Source organism: Podarcis liolepis (assembly GCF_965112155.1).
Source record: "Podarcis liolepis genome assembly, chromosome: 8".
In the NCBI taxonomy this organism is placed as follows: Eukaryota; Metazoa; Chordata; class Lepidosauria; order Squamata; family Lacertidae; genus Podarcis; species Podarcis liolepis.
The window spans coordinates 61,381,428-61,395,783 of record NC_139560.1 but is presented as its reverse complement, the minus strand read 5'-3'; the positions used below and the strand labels follow the sequence as shown (position 1 = coordinate 61,395,783).

At 42.2% G+C, this 14,356-nt stretch overlaps 1 protein-coding gene across 1 annotated transcript in view; it reads left to right on the top strand.

Moving 5' to 3' along the window:
• The window catches only part of ATXN1 (ataxin 1), a 300,198-nt gene that overhangs the window by 422 nt on the left and 285,420 nt on the right, over positions 1–14,356 (top strand). The window contains exon 2 of the mRNA XM_083519227.1: positions 5,862–5,988. The gene's annotated coding sequence lies outside the window, so the exon portion shown is untranslated. The remainder of the gene's footprint in view (positions 1–5,861; positions 5,989–14,356) is intronic.

The following is a 14,356-nucleotide window of genomic DNA, read 5'->3' as shown; positions in this document are numbered from 1 at the left end:
GAGCGAGAGCAAACAGGCAGAAGAGGCTGGTGCCCAACGCCTCTCCTAGGGCAGTATTCTTTATTTTCTTCGCGGGTGGAGGATGGGGATCCGTGGGGCTGCCGAGAGAGCGTGGCCTGCCGCCTCTTGAGAGTTAGGACCATGCGCGTAGCCAAGGGGGGGGGGCAGGGAGAGGCAGCTGCCCCCCTAAATCAATAGAAACCCATAGCAAACTGAGGTTCTGCCCCGCAACAAAAGGCCTGCCCCCCCATGGCTGTGCCCATGGTTAGGACCATAGTGGACTCAAATCATAGGAGCCACCTCCTAGGGGCCGATGGCCCTTCAGCGACCACCCCCAATAAAATATTTGAGGACGTCACCCCCCTCCAAGTTGATGGTTATTGCCACTCAAATGGTGTGCGGGTGCCACGGCTTTTGATTAATTGTGTGGGGTGGGGTTTCCTGGGAATTCTCAATATTTCATTCAATTTGATTCAGATGTGCAGCCAAAGCCTCCATAGGCATACCCTTCATAAGATGGCAACATAAACGAATTTTTGGCCGATGCAGACATGATGCCTTTAGTACCAAGCTTGCTTTTTTCTTAGCCTTTGCTCTCCCTTCACTGGTTCACATTCATCCTCATGAAGAATTATAGAAGACTCAATACTTCTTCCAACTGAAAGTGGCATTTAACTCTTAGGCAGGTATGCAAGTTAATCTGCCTTTTCCTGACCACATTGTGTGGATTTTGCTCCATGGAGAGCTTATTTGGCATGCAGAGGATTGTAAATAGGAAGTGACATCATTTCCCCTGGTGTGCCAATATGATGACACTTTGTCCCTGCTCCACTACAGCACTGGGGTGGTATAGATTTGCAAGCGGACAAAGGTCCTGGCTGTTGGTGGAAGGAGGATTCATCTCATCTGCTTGCTTTCCCAAATCCACTTTTCCTCTGGGAGCCACAGCAGCATAAATTAGGTACCGCAAGCCTAATCCTCCCTTATTGCTCCAGATGTTTGACAGAACACCAGTTGCCAAGTTACACATTAACAGAAGAGAGCTATTGCCCTTGGGACCTGCTTGTGGGTTACTCATAGTCACCAAGCTGGCCACCGTGCGAACAGAATGTGGACTAAGTTTGTGTGATCCAGAGGAGCTCTTAATAGGTTCAGCAAAAGAGAGACAGGGTGAGCAAGCAGAGGAAGTTGGTGGCTTCTGTCCTCACAGTTACTCTGGGCAAGCATGCTGAGCTCTTTTTGTCCAAAGAAAGTATGCAAGCAGGTAGGGCTCACCCCGCCCCAGTGTGAGAGGGCAGGCAAATGATTCAAAGCTATAACAGCCAGACTTCTAACAAATACTGCTTTACTCAGTGCCACACAACTCGGAGATGGAGGGTGACTAAACTAGAGAAATTGCTCGCTTGAATTCCCCCAGTAAAGTAGTGCAGCAGAGATGACTAGAGTTTGTTTTCATGTCATTTGGGGCTCTAGATGGCCTTTTAAAATTGTGCATTCATTGTGATTTGTGCTTGTGATGTTATCAGGTTGGTCACATGTGGTTCCCCTCTTTAATCCCGTTTGCTCCTGCAGAAGTTTTGGGGTGGTTACACTTCTTCATTTCCAGTCATTGCACGCCCCATAGCTTCTTGCTGAAATCTTGTAACTTTTTATACCATAAATGTTCTGGTTTATTAGTGTCTCACTTTCATTGCACTACAGCCCCTGTGGACAGCAATAATGTGGTAGCCCTGAAGAAGCATTGCAGAACAAACTAAAGCAGAATAAATCCACCATTAACATAATATTATTGTGTCAGGAACATGTTGCAGAATACACTTGCAAAAAAAACCCAAAACACCTGTCTGGAAAGCTCGTAAGAGTCAGCACCTTGAATGGAGTTATAAAGATTATTCAACCAGTATAGATCAAATAAGTTGACTCCCTGATTCAGGTTCAAGCCTTCCTACTTTCTTTGACATGCCAAGTCTTCCCCACTGCTAGGAACAAACAGACTGCTTCTCTCCCCCCTCCTTTTAACTGCACTTTAAGCTTAAGTGAAAATTCTCCTATAGGGAGAAAATTTACCTATAGGGCTTAAAAATATTTCCCCCTTAGAACTCCAGTTTTTCTGTATGAGAAACCTAATCTTAGTTGAAGCCACTTATCTGAGAGCAAGAGCCATAAAGTTTCATGGTACTACGTGGGTGGTGCTGTGGGTTAAACCACAGAGCCTAGGACTTGCTGATCAGAAGGTCAGCGGTTTGAATCCCTGCGACGGGTGAGCTCCCATTGCTCCGTCCCTGCTCCTGCCAACCTACAGCCGCCATCTTCCTTCTTCCCCATTTCTCTGCCAACCTAGCAGTTCGAAAGCACGTCAAAGTGCAAGTAGATAAATAGGTACCGCTCCGGCGGGAAGGTAAATGGCGTTTCCGTGTGCTGCTCTGGTTCTCCAGAAGTGGCTTAGCAGTGGTGTAGCGTGGGGGGTGCAGGGGGGGCGGCCGCACCGGGCGCAACATCTGGGGGGGGCGCTCGCACTCGCAGCTCTCTGCCCCTACCTGGCTCACTCTCTCTCACTGCAGTGCTGGCTGTGCAAATCCGATCTGAGCCGCCGGGTCGCTGCCCACTGTGGAGGGGGGGGGTGCCAGGCGTGCGGTGCGGTGTGGAGAGAGAGCGAGGGACTATCTGGGGGAGGGACAGTGCAGCGGCCGCCCAGCGCAGCGCTGAGCGCGGGAGAGAACTACACCAGCCCAGCCCAGGCAGCAGCAAGAAGAAGCTGGCAGCGGCGGCAGGCTAGGGGTTAGGGGGCGCAAATTACTTGCCTTGCCCCAGGTGCTGACAACCCACGCTACGCCGCTGTGGCTTAGTCATGCTGGCCACATGACCCGGAAGCTGTACGCCAGCTCCCTTGGCCAATAAAACGAGATGAGCGCCGCAGCCCCAACTGGACCTAATGGTCAGGGGTCCCTTTACCTTTACCCTATAAGGCATAAAGTATGGTTTAATACACCATAATGTGCACACGGTCTGAGTGCATGAACAAAAAGACAAACCACAAGGGTTTTGGATTAGCACGATGTCCAAGCCCAGGATTGTACTTTTGTTTCACTCTAACAAACCATGATTGCTAAGCAAATAAAACTGGCTAGCATTCATGGTTTGTTAGGATTAACGAAACCACAATCCCAGGTTTGGATGTCACATTACGTGAAACTGTTTGTCGTTTGTTCACCCAGTGTGGCTTGCAAAACCATACTTTATGGAGTGTTACACGGGTATGCACTTGCTGAAACAGAATGTGTGTTTCACCAGCATATTTTACTTTGCTCTCAGTGTCCTAGGGGAAAACATGGTTCAGATATTTATTCTGAAGCTTTTGCTTTGCTGCATAAAATTGTTCTTTTGAAATTAAATCACCATTAAACAACACAATCACTTTGCTTTATGAGGTCAGCTTCAAGGCGTCTTAGAGCAAACCTCTAGCGCACAAATGTATCTATGATGGACAGATGAAAGCCGTTCCAACTTAAGAAATGCATATATATATATATATATATATATATATATATATATAAAACAAGATTCCTGGATCGGATAAAAGCCCATCTGATCTAACATTCTGTTCTTACGGTGGTCAATCAAATGCCTACAGAAACTCTATAAGCAGAGCCTGATTGCAATAACAACCTCCCATTATTGATCTCTAGCAACTAGTATTTGAGACTCAGAATCATATGATTGCAGAGTTGAAAAGGACCCCAAGGGTCATCTAGTCCAACCCCGTACAGTGCAGGAATCTTTTGCTCAATGTGGGGTTCAAACCCATATTATTATATTATATTATATTATATTATATTATATTATATTATATTATATTATATTATATTATATTATCATAGTTCATATAATTTATGGTGCTAGTGCACTGAGCTAGTTACTAGTGGAACACTTAATTTGCATCATTGCTTTTTTATGTAATCAGTAAGGTTCATACTGATGTTCATACTATGTTTACATTATAATTGCTCCCCACAATAGTAAAGTTGGCTGTTTAGTGTTAGCTACTGCACAACTGGTGGCACAATGTTTTAAGTGTCAAAAGGCAATTGTTTATGACCTTTAAGTTGTGTAACTGTATGTGCTGCTCTACTTACCGTAAGTAATAGGAAACAGATGCCAACCATTCTTGCCAACCAGCCATCAATGAAGGACCTCTGTGGTCAAAACGAAAAAGTACTCTTGTGCTATGTCAAGAAAAAGGTAGAGGGATCCAGGGATACTGGATATCTGCTAATCCTGACTGGAAAGAAAGCTGAAGTGTATATGTGTTATTATAGCTGAATGTTTTGGAGTTTAAATATTTTATTTCCCCAGATTTCTAACATTTGATGAGTTTTTATAATGCCCGGTGTCAATGCTACAGATTTAATTTGGTATTTTATCAGGTTGTTTTTGCGCTGTTTATTAAATTATATCCCTCCCACACATAACTTATAGAACATCCCTTGTAATATTCATTTAAGCCATAAAGTATTATTTAATAGAGCATACTATGCTCTTATTTAGACTTCTTTGTAGGTTGCTATTGTATTTAATTGTATTAATGCGCTGTGTTGGAAATGATTGTATAGCATCTACCGCATTTGATTTTAAAAATACAGAATGATTACATTTGAACATGAACCTTTTCAGGCAGATTGTGATAACTGGGATATTAGAGAAATGTAATGATTCAAGATGGAGAACCTGTGGTCCTCAATATGTTGCTGTAGTACAGACCCCTCAGTCTCAGGCAGCATGCTCAATACTTGGGGGTGATGAGAGTTACAGTTCAACAACATCTGGAGGACCATAAATTAGCTACCCCTGTTGTAGATTATGTCATAGTGCTGTCCTTGGCTAATTTTCTCAGAAGTCCATCTGAGTTCATTTATATTTACTAGTTTCTAGTGAGTGTGTTCCTGATTGCTGCTCACTGAACGCAATGGGACTTAGTAGACAAGCCTAGGATTGCACTAGTCCTTTGAGCAAACCCTTAGCCACAACTTGTTTAAGATTTGTCTAGGACAGGCCTGTTGCCTGGACATTTATGGTATGATGACTTAAAGGAGCAGGGCAATTTTATTTCATGCAATTGAACATACAGGCATACTGGTAGCTACTTATCTCATGCATTGGCCAGCACACTGGACAGCAGGGTGACATTTACTTCTCTATGAGCATTCACTGCTTGCATGCTTTTACTTGCATCTTCACAAGGAGAAGGCCTAGAGTGAAAATCTGAAAATTTGGGGTGAAGGTTTAGGACCATATCTGGCTCACAGGCAGCTAACTAGCTGGCTATCCTTGGTCAAGATTGACATTTTTATCAAATGTGCCACATTTGTAAATATAATATGCATTCTTGAAAGCATGCATATACAGTGGTGCCCCGCAAGACGAATGCCTCGCAAGACGGAAAACTCGCTAGACGAAAGAGTTTTCCGTTTTGGAGGTGCTTCGCAAAACGAATCTCCTATGGGCTTGCTTCGCAAGACGAAAATGTCTTGCGAGTTCCTGCGCGTTTTTTCCCCTCCCCCCTTTTTCTAAGCCGCTAAGCCGCTTATCAGCTGATCCGATAAGCCGCTAATAGTGCTAATCCGCTAATCCGTCAATGGGCTTGCTTCGCAAGACGAAAAAACCGCTAGACGAAGAGAATCACAGAACGGATTCTTTTCGTCTTGCAAGGCACCACTGTATTTAAATAGGTGCTATTCAAAATCCCCCTTTTTCTAAACTCTGGATTTTTAAAGCTTGTGATTGAGGAAGCATCACACATGTACAGCTTGTCCCATTTTCATATTTGTATTACTAATTTCCACTGCAAATTCTGTCTCCCACAGTCTTGAGGGTGCTTCAATTACGGAATTTCTGCAGCTCAGTGTTGGTCCTGCATGTACCTTGACTTATTCTGCCCTGGAGTGTTTGTGACTTCTGATGCACCTTCATGTCCTGAGTTTCAAGACAGAGGTAAAGAAAAATTCTCTTTCCAGATTTTTTTTTAAAAAAGAAATCAGGGTATATTCTCTTTGTGCACTAGATTCTAGCTTTCTATCTGCTGTGGAAGTACCTTCACAATTCTGATGTCATCATGAGCATGGTAGTATGAGGCCAAGTATTTAGTTTTTCAGTGACCAAACCACCAGAGAGAGTAATGTACTTGTCAAGTGTGCTTTAAAAAGGCAGCACTAAGAAATAACAACTTCTATTGTCAGAAGTTGTACAGTTAGTTCCCAACAGATTAGACAGAGATTTTGGTTATTGACAGTCATCGTTACAATAAAAAACTGAATTCTGACAGGTTGAGATTTCAAGTGTCCTAACAACGTGTTTCTGAAATGCCGCAAACTTATCTAGGACTTCCTAAGTAACCCAAGTCATTTCTGATTGTGTTGTTAAGGGCTTTCATACAAATGCTGCAGTGTAAGGGATAAGGATTATTTCCTACTGCACTTTTAAATAAATTATCAGTGTCCATAAAGAATATAAATTGGAAGACCATCCTGCGTGTCTTTTGGGGATACTATAATATAGCATCCCTGAAGCAGACTATCACTTACAATGAATAGTTTTAACTGATGCATTTTATTATAGTCTTCCTGTCAGGGGTAGCAGTGAGCAGACAGCTTGCCAGCTTACCGATTGCTACTGAATTCAGTGGTATTAACATTAACAGTATTGTCAGTCTTTTTATTTATTTATACGCACCAGATGTCTGTCATGTCAGAGAGCAGGGGATGTCATGTAGTCATTCAGCAGGCTGCTGAAGACAACAAAGGCCCACTGATTATATTCCACTCTATTTATTCCTCCCGATGGTTTATTTCAGCATATGATAATGACCCAGAAGGCATTTGGAAGGGGGGGGGTATTATGACTTCAGCAACAGCGCAATCCTATACATGTCTACTCGGAAGCAAGCCCCACTGAGGTCCATGGGACTTAACTCCTCAGTAAGTGTGTATACATCTCTAGCCTAAATCAAGGTTACTTCTGCAGTGCTGGATTAGCAAATAGGCAGAGTAGGCACTGGCCCAAGCCTTTTAGGGGCCCCGCCACAAAATAATATTGATTTGATTTTGAAGGAAATTACAAAAACGTATTAGGAGATATTTTGACTGCCTACAGGGTCTCCACAGGGTTTAATCCGGCACTGTATTTCTGATATTTGAAATGAAGATGGAGCTATCAGAAAGCTTTCAGTTCACATGCCGGGATAAAAACAAACACATTAAATAATCTGTTTTTCTATTAAAAACAGTTTTGGCTCCTGAGAGCTGCATTTTTGATGTGATTTCAAAAAGGCTTAAAATTGTGCGCTCTTAGAAAATGCTTTATTAGCTAATGGTTGCACTCCGAGCAAAGTTTTCTTAATGAAATACTTGAAATAGGCATACCTTATATGGGGTATCATTTGACTTCCTACTGGAAAACCCTAAATACTCTTACACCTCTTGCCATAGTGCTTATCATGTATTGCTGATTGTATAATGTGCCTGTCTCCCTTTTTGACGACCTTTTCTGGGTCCTGAGTATGCTAAGAGTGAAGTACTCCAGAAAATACATTGCATGCTTCAGGAGCAGACTGTAGTATCACCAAGACTAGTTTTATTCCGAGAGAGATTCCTTCAGGCCTAAGGAAAACAGATCCGTTCTGTCTGTCACAGCCAAGATTGAGATAGTAAGCGTAACATGATAATGTACAGATGTTCTTCTTGGCATTTTACATGACAAAAATAAAGACAGTGCCTGCTATAGAGACTTTAAAGTCATCCCAAATGATATGCTATCAAGGTAGTAAACATAAAGAGTATAGCTCATGGGCACCTGTTGATAATTGGACAAGTTTAACACTGATATATGACAGCAAATTTAATTTGAAAGCTATTTAGAGCTGAGCACACATGGAATCCCTAACAGGTGTGAGCAGTTTGATATTTTTGTACAAAGAGAAGCATAGTAAAATGTAGAAAACTTCACTGAGTTATGTGCTAATTATGCAGCCTTATCTTATACATGTTTAGTTGAAATTAAGTTCTATTAAGTTCAATGGGGTGTGCTATCACATATGTGCACTTCGGGCTGCAGCTTTAGGCTACAGTCTTATGCACACTTACATGAGAATAAGACCTGTGTACCTGACAATACTCTTTTCTTGTTGATTTCTATTCTTTTAATCTACAATTTCACTTGTGAAACTGAATTCGGAAATAAGATACAGCCATTAATAAGTCACCAGGAATAAACTGAACAAAGGCAACTGTATACTAGATGGTGTTTATTTATTGATGGCATCTTTGCGAATACTAGATTTTAGGAATGAACTGGAGTCTACTTAGTTCTCAAGTGTGCCCATTTGGATTTTGTGACAACTGAATTTACACTTTATTGTCCTTCAGCCTTCTTTCTTTATAAACTTACAAGGAATTATGGTGCTTCAATATTTAATACAAGCAAAAGTTACAGATTATAATGCAAGGGGTGAATTATTTAAGAAGGTTTGACTATTGGAAGAAATAATGAGTATCCTCTTCTGAACCGAATACTAGAATTATTGGCCGTAAGGAGAGAGTAGCCATGTAATTAATGGAGCTTTCATAGATGAGGTTTAAAAGGGCTCTTGCTTTAGTTTGGTTTGTAATGCAAATGTGCTAGAGAGTGCTTTACTTTAAATCTCAGTTCAACTATGAACCCAGTGGGAGATCTTAGGCAAGTCATTAGCACTATTCCAGCTATGCACATAGGCTCCATCAGCACAATTGGGAAATGCTGAGTAGGCAGGATCCCTGATTGTATAATAAGCAGAGCTTACATGCATTCAGTTTGTATGAGTACCGGCTCTTTTGCACAGAAAGTGCATAGGAGGCAAGCTAGGGCCCTGAGTGGGTGCAATCCTGCTCTCCTCCCTGGCCCAATGTGTGTTCAGAAGAATGACTGAACAGCTCCCCCCCTCAAATCTCCCTCTGCCATGTGGCCATTATAATACCAGCATACAGTGTTGTGGTATTGTAAGGACTTGTTTTGTGTGTGGTAATGAATATAACATGCTAGGCGCACTGAAGAGAAATGTTATATAAGCACCAAGTATTGAATCCAGAAATCCTGTGAGTGGAACTGCACTCACTGAATGTTATAAAAGGGACAGGGAGAGTGAATTTTCCCAATTTCTACCACCACCTCTGAAAATCTGCTCCAGAGGGTTATTATTATAATTATTATTGTTTATTAAATTATGCCACCCTTCATCCAAAGATGTTCACAACATAAAATTATGAGTAAGAACACAAAATACATAACAAAAAACAAACAAACAAAGACCAATAACCTCCCTCCTACAAACACATTTCAAAGGCCATAGTTGTTTAATCAGCCCAAGGCCTGGTTACAGAGAAATGTTTTGGCATTGCAATTTAAAAGCATGTAATGAAGGCACTGGGCAAGCCTCCCTGGGGAGAGCATTCCACAAACCAAGAGCCACCACAGAAAAGGCCTGTTTGTTTGTTGCCACCTTCTGGACCTCTTGGAGAGGGGACACACAAAGAAGGGCCTCAGATGATAATTGCAAGGTCTGGGTTGGTTCATATATGGAGAAGCGGTCCTTAATGGTTGGAGAACATGTGAAGTTGAGGACTGAACAGCATGAGAAATGAGACAGTACAGGCTGCAGAGGTCATAGGCAAAAACTGCCCCACTGTTCTGTGAATAGCAACCTCTAATTCCAAGCTCTTATGAATAAATAAGAACAACTAGGGGTTGTATCTGACTCTTTATTCAGAGTTGACCCATTGAATTCAATGAATGTAAGTTAGTACTGTCTTTGTGTGATGCCAAAAATACCTTTGAGCAGGTACTAAGTGGGCCTCTGGGGAAGGAAGCATTTCAAAGGTCCTATGCCATAATTGATAAAATATTTTTCGATGGCTGCTACTTAGTTGGGAGCACCTGAAGAAGGCAGGTTTGTGCATGAGAAGCACTCCTTCAGGCACACCAGTCCAAAGCCACATGTAGCTTTGAAGGTAAACACCAGCACTTTGAATCTTGTTTGGAAAAGGGAGTCAGTATGGTTGTTGAAGCTATGAGACATATTCCAGTTGATGAGTTTCATTTCGTATGCTTGAAGCAATATTTTGATGACGTTTTGAGAAGCCTTCAAAGACAGCCCTACATAATACATAGTAGTAGCCTAGTCTGGCCGATGGATATTTGTGGACAGATTATCTCTATCTTAGAGGGGTTGTAGCTGACACACCGGTCTCAGCTGATGGAGGGCACTTTGTACACAGATACATGCCAGTACTTGCTTTAGTGACCAAGATGGCTCTATCCCCTCTTCTGGTATGTAAACAAGTGCAACTCTTGTGTTAAACAGGCCAAACATTAGTTCCCCAGGCATATTAATTTCTTTAGCAGCAGTATGGCAAGAGGTTCTCTGCATTCAGCTTTTACTATCCCCATGCTCTGGTAATATTTTGCCCCTTTCCCTGCTACAGTGCTGATTAAGACCCAGGAACACCCCTTTTAGCCACCAGAATAACGTTTTGAAGCATTATTGTGGTTTGACAGAGTCGGAAAAGGATATGTTGCAGCGTAGACTGGTGTGGTGGCATATGCTTTGATATTTCAAACACAGTAGCTAGACTTGGAGCTGGAAATGTGCAGGCCTGTCTCCAGCATTCTGCAGTTGTCTGGCAAGGAGCATGTTGTTATGGCAGCTGTTGGAAAATGTTATGTCACAGTGCCCTCTTTCCCTCTGTTCAGGATTAGACATTGTGCTTTTTAAATGCACGTTGTGTAGCTAATAAAAGCTTGTCCTGCATCACAAGCACGTTGAAAGGATTGCTAGACTGAACACTTGAGTAGTACAGATCCTGATGCTCAGATGTGATCTCTGTGGCTTACACAAGGTTCTCAGTCTTCATTTTTCTTCCACCTGAGCTTCAAAACTGCCCTACTCATTCTATTTATTTATTTTTTATTAAAAAAACTATTCCCTTCCCAAGCAAGGGACCATGTTGGCTTTTAGCTGGAATCATACTGGCCTTCCCAGATTGGTTCCTAAAGGCCCCGTGCTTTAGCAATAGGGGGCAGTAATTGTAACTAAGTATGGATGCATCGAAGGCACAGTAATCTAATGTCTTCCTTTCTAGATCAGTGTTCTGCCTGAGGTTTAACACCACAAGGTTAGTTGGTTATCACTTGTTGATAGGAATGTAGGCTATTTCAAGCATTCTTCTATGTCTATTTTTAAGTCAGGCTGGAAATCCGTATTTTGGAATTAGTGCAGACTAGAAATGCACGGATTGTAGGAGTCCTGCCTTGTCTGCCAAACAAAATGTGCAATATGCAAGACATAACTTAGCTACTTTCAAGTATAAAGCTTTTGTTGGACTGGTGCTTTAAAAGCACCAACAAATAAACTCAAACTGAAATCTGATGCAGGTACTGAAGCCTGGCTTGAATGTGTCCTTGGACTCTTATAATACCTCTCAGTTGCCTGAATCAAGGATAGAGAAGGGGTGTGAATGTGTGCAGAAATCAGACTGCTATAGAAAGGTAAAATTTATACACAGTGCTTGGTTTACTTTTGCCTCTGGCCTTGCACATCACTCGGATGCATCTTCTGGAAGGTCACCCAGATGGGAATGTGGCCTTGGTCTGTGAAAGGTTTCCCACCCCTACTTTCAACCATAGATCTCCCCCCCCCCCCGGTAGCTATTTCAGAATGCAGTGTAATGATGGTGAAACAACTACTTTTGCTTAGCTAGTTTATAATTTAGAAGCATTAGGTGCATGGTAAATCTGTCTAATGACATCACAAATTGAAGGTGTAATATAATACGTTATAATAGCATGAAAGAACAAGAAACTCACTTCGGGAGATCTGTTAACCATAGCGGCATAAAGAATATATCAGAAACAGACAAACTCATCCGTGCCTCTGTTAGTCACAAGGGGTATCTGCAGGGATTGGCTCTGTGATGGACACCTTATTCTTAAGCATGGGTAGGCAAACTAAGGCCCGGGGGCCTGATCTGGCCCAATCACCTAAATCCAGCCCGTGAACGGTCCGGGAATCAGCATGTTTTTACATGAGTAGAATATGCCCTTTTATTTCAAATGTATCTCTGGGTTATTTGTGGGGCCTGCCTGGTGTTTTTACGTGAGCAGAATGTGTGCTTTTATTTAAAATGCATCTCTGGGTTATTTGTGGGGCATAGGAATTCGTTCTTTTTTTCTCTCTCCCCAAAATATAGTCTGCCCCCCCCAAAGTCTGAGGGACAGTGGACTAGCCCCCTGCTGAAAAAGTTTGCTGACCCCCGTTTTTAAGGCTGGGGGATTCAGGACTCTGGTGGTGCATTTTGATCCTAACTCACCAATACCTTCTTCTGACCAGCAATCTCGGTAGTGCAGTGGGCAAGGAAGCAAGGATCCTGGTTTGAATTCCATTGTACCTGAACTAGGTGTGGGTTTAGTTTCTCTCAGTTTCTAATTCTTCCAATCTTAAATTCTGTTCTCCATATTGCAAATTTGTTTTTATAAGCTGTCCTGAAAATTTAGCAGCATGTTAGTGCAAATTTCTCCTTTTTCCAATGTATTTCCCACTAATACATTACATTGTTGTATGTCAAGAACCCGCTGCTTCCATACATTGATTGGACTCCATTTCCCATCAGCCCTAGACAGCAGATTAGGGATGATGGTAATTGTAGTCCAGGAACATCTGGAGGGCCACAGGTTCCCCATTGTGTTGTGTGCTATTTCCATTGATGAACCTGCACTTCAGCTCATTATAAGTGTTTTTGCACACATTGCTTGGTTAGAGAACTGCATGGCAAGATTTAAAGTTGTACAAATTTCAAAGGATGGTTGTGATTTGTCTTGCAGCCCTAATCTGAACATACCTTTTGATCCTATACATTTTTCACAGCATCAGGCCACATTATGCTGGTGGGTCACTGGCAAGAGTCTGAAATGGGTGTCAGTATCTGTCAGTAACAGTTATAAACCATATAAGCTGCCCAGAGTGGCTGGAGCAACCCAGTGAGATGGGTAGGCTACAAATAATAAATTATTATTATTATTATATTTGTTTTGTTCAAGGAGCTGGTGGCAGTGGGGGGCAAGATCAGAGATTCATATCCAAACACCTTTAGATTAAAAAAACCTCTTGCTTTTTATCCAGCACTCACAAAAACCTGAAACTAAGCCTTCAAAAATGTTGAGCTTCAAGACAGTGCAATTGAGTATGGAATGTTACGTAGGAGGTTTTGCTAACCTAGTGCCCCCCAGTAGCCCATGATGTCTGGAGTTGATGGAAATGGAAGTCAAAAACATCTGGAGGGACCAGGTTGATGAAGGCTGTTATTGCATCAGGTCCCTGATATCTTTGGTGCTCCAGTTTTGACTTGAGTGTAAGCTTTTCAGTGCTGACGCTCACCAGGGCTCCATCTACTGTTCTCTGCAATAAACTGCATGAACACTCACTGAAGTTTCCTTTTCTTACACTATGCCACTTTTGCTTCCTTCTACCACCTCCTGACGATCCCAGATTGCCGATGCAAGATGTGAAATTGCATGGCTGTTTTGGGCTAACATGTTTGCATGTATTTATTGCTTGAGAGATTTATATCTGAAGCATAAAAGTTACAAAACATTCACAAGTCCGCCAGCATTATTTTTCAGAAAAATGTTAAGGGTGGAACATGTTTGCATTTTAAGCAATATCCATGGTGTAATGGGGATGTTTCGGGTAGCGGGGACGGACACACCCACCCACACACCCCATGCCAAAAAACAACACAATTCTTCTGGTATTGTGAAAGGAACAAATCTCCCAATTTCAGCAAACCATGACTGGTCCTGGCACTGCTAACAGCAACATGTCTTTATTTAGCAGTGTATGCTGGACATGCTATCCTGGATACTACAGATGTTCGCCTCCCACTCCCTTGTAGAAGCAAGGCTGCATCAAGAAGGACAATAAGGGGGTAGAGAGGCCTGTGTCCTCCTAGGCATTGCCCTTGCTGGATCAACACTAGTGGCTTGCCTGCTTTCATGTTGAATTCTAGAACATTCAATCTGGGAGCAGCCAACTGTTGGATAACTTCTATTAATGTAGCCACCAGTGGACATGATGTAAGGCTGATTATGCTAATAATGGAGCTAACAGTTATGTACAAATGGGAAAGACTCTGCTCTATTGGTTCATTTTGCTGTCTATCCTCCGGGAGTCCCAGCAAATTTATCTTCTTAAAATCTAAATTGTTTAACTGATGTTTCGGTACATAGTTCATTGGTGGCCCTAGTGCTGACACTGCAACAATACAATTATTTCTGA